The sequence below is a fragment of the Odocoileus virginianus genome, chromosome 4 (assembly GCF_023699985.2).
Source record: "Odocoileus virginianus isolate 20LAN1187 ecotype Illinois chromosome 4, Ovbor_1.2, whole genome shotgun sequence".
Classification (NCBI taxonomy): domain Eukaryota; kingdom Metazoa; phylum Chordata; class Mammalia; order Artiodactyla; family Cervidae; genus Odocoileus; species Odocoileus virginianus.
Genome location: NC_069677.1, coordinates 68437001 through 68444004, shown reverse-complemented (window position 1 = coordinate 68444004; position 7004 = coordinate 68437001). Strand labels below are relative to the sequence as shown.

Genomic DNA, 7004 nt, shown 5'->3' with positions numbered 1-7004 from the left:
ACTCAAGGTCAAAGCATATTTTAGGGTTCTCTATGATCTGGACTTCTCATCTCTGTTACATCAGACCACACTTCCTATCACTCTCCCCCATGCTCCTTCTGTTACGACTGTCCAATCTCTGTGCTCACAGAGAAATTTATAGGCAGATTTCCTGGAAATTTACAGGCACGCTCACAGATTTTCCAGTTGTTCTTCTACCCATCTGTCTGCATAGTTCCTCACTTCTTTCAGACCATGGCTCAGAAGATACTATCTCTGAGGATGTTTTTGAGCTTACCATCTAAAATGGTAATCTCTGACCCTCTGCTTCTCTTTAATCTCTAGCACTTTTGAGTGTTTAACATGGTGTGTGTTTTCTTTATCTTGTTTACCCTCTGTGTTCTCTTCACCAGAGTATAAGCTCATGATGGTAATGACTTTTAACTGTTTTGCCCTTTAATATATTCTCAGTTTTGGAACACTCTCAGCTATGTAGTGGACACTCAAAAATATAATTGAATAAATAAATGTTTTTTCCTTTATCAATTATGTGTTTCATTTATTATGAATAATATTACCCTCTTCAAATATTGCCCTCCATTTCATTTTCTCTGTTTCTTCACTGAAGTAGCTTCATTAGTCATATGTTAGAATTTCCTTTCCTCTCTTATTCTCTTTTTATTATTTTTGTTTCTGTGCCCATATATGATGAATTATAGGTAGTTTCTCTAGATCTTCAGCTGTTTCTAATTTGTTTAGATTCATAAGTTATATTTCTTTAAAATGCTTGTATAGCATGGCACAGGGTGTTCATTTTAACCTATTTTTAAAAAAGCAAGTTATGCCATTTATGATTAATTCTTGTTCTTAACTCTCATTTTGTCCATCTTTTATTTTGCTGAATAATTTATATACCTTTAAAATATTACAAATCTGGCAAATATTTTCATTGTTTGAGGAGTTAATTTTACAATTTTTTTCTTTCATTTACATTGGATTGGTGCCTAAGTCCCTGTTTTGGGTTGTGAGGTTATGCTCACTGGAACTTTTATTTGTGAGAGGACTTTGTGGCTTAGGGATAAGGGTATTCTCTCAGAGAGGATTTGGGTTGCTTTGGGAAGTTCCAAGAAGCATCAAGTAGGGAAGCCTTTCCACTCAATTCTTAGTCTCTCTGTCTTTTGCTCCTCCCGGCTGTTGCCTTCCTGTACCTCTCCTTTCCTTCCTGTCACTTTTCCTTCTTCCCTTTCTCCTTCCTCTCTTATTTCCTTCTTTCTTTTTTATATAGACAAAGTGAGTTTGAGACAAAGGTCCCTTGAGGGCCACCCTTGTTTGCATCTCAGTTGATCTAAGTGATTTATCTGGTCAAGTGACCAAGATGCTCATTCTCCAGGGGAATGAGCTCCCGGTAAACAGCGGATTATCTGAGTGCCAAACATTTACTTCCCTTCCCTCACTGTGAAATTTGCAGAGGAGACTTAATTTCCCTTTTCCTTCAATGACAAGTTTGAGATATGAAAAATTTGTTACCATTTCCATTTGAAGACTAGATAGAGTCTTATTTGGGGGTCTGAGATCTATTCAAGAGCTCTGATACGAGTGTTTCTGTTTGATGTGTACCTTTAGGTTTGCCTCATGATCCTCATGTTTGGTTTTATGAAACTAAATCTATAAGCACCAAGGACTTCTAATAATTTTTGGCCTCTCAGTATTTCCTCTATTTGCCAGATATTTGGTGATTTTGAAGGACTGTATCCAGCACTTTTACATGTTTTATTCATGAGGATTTTTTTTTTTTGGCCATGCTAGTTCAAAATGGAAGTCTTCTATTATCTCTTTATGCATACAGTGTGATACTCTGGAGAAATGGAAGTCTCAATACACAAATAGAACCATCATCCTAGGCTGGGACCTGAGGCTGATTAACTGCTAGTTCTTCATTTGGAGCCATATGGGTGGGAACCATGGTATAGTGTGTGTGTGTGTGTGTGTGTGAGAGTCTGTGAGAATATGAATTTTGATCAACCTAGTGGGATTGTGTGGTCAGTGTGGGGAGGGAGTATTCTCTGTCTCCTGCAGACATCATATGCTGCATATATGCTGTCTCCTGCAGATATTAGTACTGACAGGGATAATATTAAACATAGATGTCAGCTCTCAAAATAGCTAAACAACTTTACAGTGTACAGCATATAGTGGAGGTTTAAATCTTAAGTGCACAGGTGACACTGGGGTTCACTCAAGGAACTGAATATCAAAGCATGTGGTGGCAGCTGGGATTTCAGCTCCTCTGAGAGGGTTAAACTTCTGCCCCCTTAGTCTGTCATGACCAAGTACTGACCATTTGGGGCTGGCTGCTATGGAGGTTGTGGTTTGACTTTTAGGATTGGTTGCTACAGAGGCTGTGAGTTAGTGTTATATTGTCATATATGATCTGGTCATTGTTCATTTGTATATTCAGGTTATCAGACTCTCCTCCTCCCCAACTTTTGATCATTTTCATTCTTGCAATAGGTGGATCAATTTAAGGAAGGGTAGAGATCCTGATCTTCACTGCTTAGGGATTGTCCCTTCATTTCCATAGTCAATAGTATTGCAAGATTGTCTTGATCTTTCTCTACTATTTTGGGAAACATCTGGTGAGAGAATAGCTGTGCAGAAGCATTTAAGACTGTGGATAGAACTCAACAGACCTGTGTCATGACCACTGTGACAGAAACAAGAACAACTAATAGTCTCTTTATTAGTTGTTTCAAAACCGGGGACTCCAGTTGCCCAACTCAAGTCTAGAAAACAAATCCCATAGGCCAGGCTATAGGGATCAGCCTTAGATAGCCAGATAGCTTTATCTTTAAGATGATGCATAGCCTGTTCCAACTTGTCTCTTGCATTAATCTGAGTGTAGCAAAAATATTAGCAATGATATAAAAATGCCTTAATGACCAACTAATAAGAAATATAGAATAATTTGTCTTTTTCATAAATATTTATGCCAATAAGTTGAGACTGATCTGTATTCCTTCTAGGATAGAAGAGATAGTATTAATAATTTTGCCACAATTAGTGATAAGTGTCTTATAGGATTTTCTATTTGTCTGATTCTCACCAGTGGGAATTCTTTGTGTAAACTACGAGTCAGTAATTCGTCCAAGTTGAATGCCTGATAATCAAGGGTAGCCTCATTTTGGAGCTTACACATGAGTCAGAATTTCCAGCCATGGTGGTTTATACAATTAGGTTTTCAGTGTACAGACAAGTGTCAGAATATGTTCCCAAAGTGTGTGATGATTAGCTTGAGACAAACAAGATCAGGCCTCCTCACAGAGGAGTAATATCTAGTATGGTCTTGTGGTGAGCTAAGACAAAAGGAGTTCACAGTACAAGGTCAGAACCAAGGCCTTATATAAGCCTGGGTTGCAAGTTTGGACCTCAGTTCATCTCTTCCAGTTAGCAAGTGTTCAGGCCATAACCCAAGATTGTTGAATTCAAATTTAGTATTACCTGGGATCTGATCCATAAATTATAATAACTGGTTCTTTTTCTGGAGACACAGGCACTAGCAAAGTCATAGGTTGATTTGTTCTAGGTAATTTGTCCATGTGGGTGAAAGTGGAAATCCCATCATCTGTAGTTTCCTGTGGCCTCACTTGATAAGAGTGAAATTTTTCAGAGATTTTTTATAATGGAGATCTAGTGATGGATGGCATGGTGGTGGTGGTTTAGTTGCCAAGTTGTGTCTGACTCTTGCAGTCCCTTGGACTGTAGCCTGTCAGGCTCCTCTGTCCATGGGATTCTCCAGGCAAGAATACTGAAGTGGGTTACCATTTCCTTCTCCAGGGGATCCTCCCAACCCAAGAAATGAACCCAGGTCTCCTGCATTGCAGGCAGATGATTTACCAACTGAGCTATGAGGGAAGCCCAATGGATGGCATAGAGAGCAATCAGTAAGATTAAGGACAGTGACTATTGTTTGGGATAATCTAAGAATGGTGTTTGAATGGGTATGTTTTGACCTAACAATTATAACAAGGAGGGAAGCAAAAAGAAAAAGGGCCAGGATGAGTGGACAACACCCGGGGCTATAGAAAATGAGAAAAGGATTGATTATAAGTAAGAAAAACACAAAATAAAACAGGAATTAGGAGTCTTGGTCTGATGTCTTGGGCAGAAACTGTGGACTGTCTGAGATTGCCTGTTTGTTCTGAAAGTCTTAGGTCAGCTGTTTGCTTCTATTTTTTAACATCCAGCTATAATTTAAAAATGAATATTTTATAAATTTAAGGTATATAACAATGTTTTGATATGTGTAATGGTGAAATGATCACCATAATCAAAGTAATCAAAATATACATTACCTTGCATAATTTTTTTTTGAAGGGGGTGAGGATGCTCTTAGTAAATTTGAAGTACGATTGGGTTTAACCAGTTGTGGAATTGAAAATATTAAAAAAATTTCTAGAAATTTCCTAAAAGAGAAACTTAAATTTGCCATGCTCCTGCAACTATTTACATAGCATTTACATTGTACTGGGTACTATACTTAATCTAGAGATGACTTAATGTATCTTAGATGACTCATTATGAACTTGAAATGGTGTTCAACATCACTAATCAACAGGGAAATGCAAATCAGAACCACAGTGAGATATCAGCTTCACACCTGTCAGACTGGCTATCATCAAAATGACTACAAATAACAAATGTTGATGAGAATATGGAGAAAAGAGAACTCTCTTACACTGTTGGTGGTAAACTATTGCAATGTAAACTGTTGCAGCCACTGTGGAAAACAGTGCAAAAAACTAAAAATAGAGCTACTGTATGATTCATTAGTTCTAATCCTGGGTGTATATCTGAAATAAACAAAAACATTAATTCAAAAAGATACATGCACCCCAATGTTCATTTTTGTTGTTGTTCAGTTGCCAAGTTGTATCGGACTCTTTGTGACTAAGGATGATACATGTTCATGGCAGCATTATTTGCTTTCCATGACAAGGTATAGAAGCAACCCAAGTGTTCATCAGTAGATGAATAAATAAAGAAAATATGTATATATACACATTCATATATAAATATATGTATATATACAGAAGCACACACAATGGAATATTACTCAATCAAAAAAAAAAGAATGAAATTTTGCCATTTGCAACAACATAGATGGGCCTGGCATGTATCACACTCAGTGAAAAAGTCAGACAGAGAATGACAAGTACTATATGTTATCACTTATATGTGAAATCTAAAAAAAGTGAAATGAATGACTATTACAAAACAGAAACAGACTCACGTATATGAGAACAAACTAGTAGTTACTGGTGGTGTTAGGGAAAGAGTTACAGATAAGATAGTGATAGAGGAATAAGGAGTATAAACTACTATGTATAAGGTAACTATGAGTAAAAAGTGTTAGTCACTGGTTACTGGTGGTGTTAGGGAAAGAGTTACAGATAAGATAGTGATAGAGGAATAAGGGGTATAAACTACTATGTATAAGGTAACTCCAAGTAAAAAGTGTTAGTCACTGGGTCATGTCCAACTCTTTGTGACCCCATGGATTGTATAGCCTGCTAGGCTCCTCTGTCCATGGGATTTTCTGGGCAAGAATACTGGAGTGGGTAGTCATTCCCTGCTGCAGGGGGTCTTCCCGGTCCAGGGACAGAACCCGGGTCTCCTGCACTGCAGGCAGATTCTTTACCATCTGAGACACCAGGGAAGTCCCCAAGTTTCCACACCCATGGATTAAAAATTCCCCCACTAAGTGGAACTGGGCAGTTCAAATCCCTCTTGTTCAAGGATCAGTTGCACATAATAGTATTTTTATCATGTATATGGTGTGCTGTTTTCACATGGTAAGCAGAAAAATTATATATGAGCACAACTCCTCTAATTACTCAGAGCTTATTCAACTGGTGAGTCAAACATGGCTTTTAAGTTTTGTCAGCTGTCGTATCTCCTCTTTGTACTTGTTAACAAGAAACACTGGACTGTTATTTATTTTATCTGAAAGATAATTTAGAGTTTAGGTATATATATATTCACAGAACCATGATACCCAAGCAGCTCAGTTGAGTTTATTGGAAACCCAGGAAAGTTTGGTTGTGTTTTGTTTGGTTTTGTGTGTGTGTGTGTACTCAGTAATGTTCGACTCTTTGTGACCCCATGGGCTGTGGCCCACCAGGCTCCCCTGTCTAAGGGATTTCTCAGGCAGGAATACTGGAGTGGGTTGCCATTTCCTTCTCCAGGGGATCTGCCCAGACCAGGGACTGAACCAGAGTTTTCTGCATTGACAGGAGGATTCTTTACCACTGAGCCAATGGAGAAGCCGCCAAAAAGCAAAGTTTAAATAGTGCTAAAATATTTGAGAATTCTGTTTTTATTTTATCAAGTGCATAGAGCAAGGGTCAGTAAACTACCCTTGGGACAAAGCTGACTTGCTGTGTGTTTTTGTTAATAAAACTTCATGGGGTCAAAAAAAAAAAAAAGGTAACTACGAGGATACATTTTAAAGTAGGGTGAATAGCTCTTTCCTCTGCTGCCGCTAAGGTGCTCGGTTCTTCCGAGGAAGCTAAGGCCGTTTTGGGGTGAGGCCCTCACTTCATCCGGCGACTAGCACCGCGCCCGGCAGCCCCCACCTGGCACTCGCCCGCACCATGGCCTCCGTCTCGGAGCTCGCTCGCATCTACTCTGCCCTCATTCTGCACGACGATGAGGTGACGGTCACGGAGGATAAGATCAATGCCCTCATTAAAGCAGCCGGTGTAAATGTTGAGCCTTTCTGGCCAGGTTTGTTTGCAAAGGCTTTGGCCAATGTCAACATCGGGAGCCTCATCTGCAAAGTGGGGGCTGGTGGACCTGCCCCAGCAGCTGGTGCTGCACCAGCAGGAGGTCCTGCCCCAGCCACCACTGCTGCCCCAGCTGAGGAGGAGAAAGTAGAAGCAAAGAAAGAAGAATCCGAAGAGTCTGATGATGACATGGGCCTTGGTCTTTTTGACTAAACCTCTTTAGTAACACATTCAATAAAA

At 39.2% G+C, this 7004-nt stretch overlaps 1 pseudogene; it reads left to right on the top strand.

Moving 5' to 3' along the window:
- The first annotated feature begins 6513 nt into the window (after nt 1–6513).
- LOC139034677 (large ribosomal subunit protein P1 pseudogene) lies at nt 6514–7004 on the top strand (annotated as a pseudogene).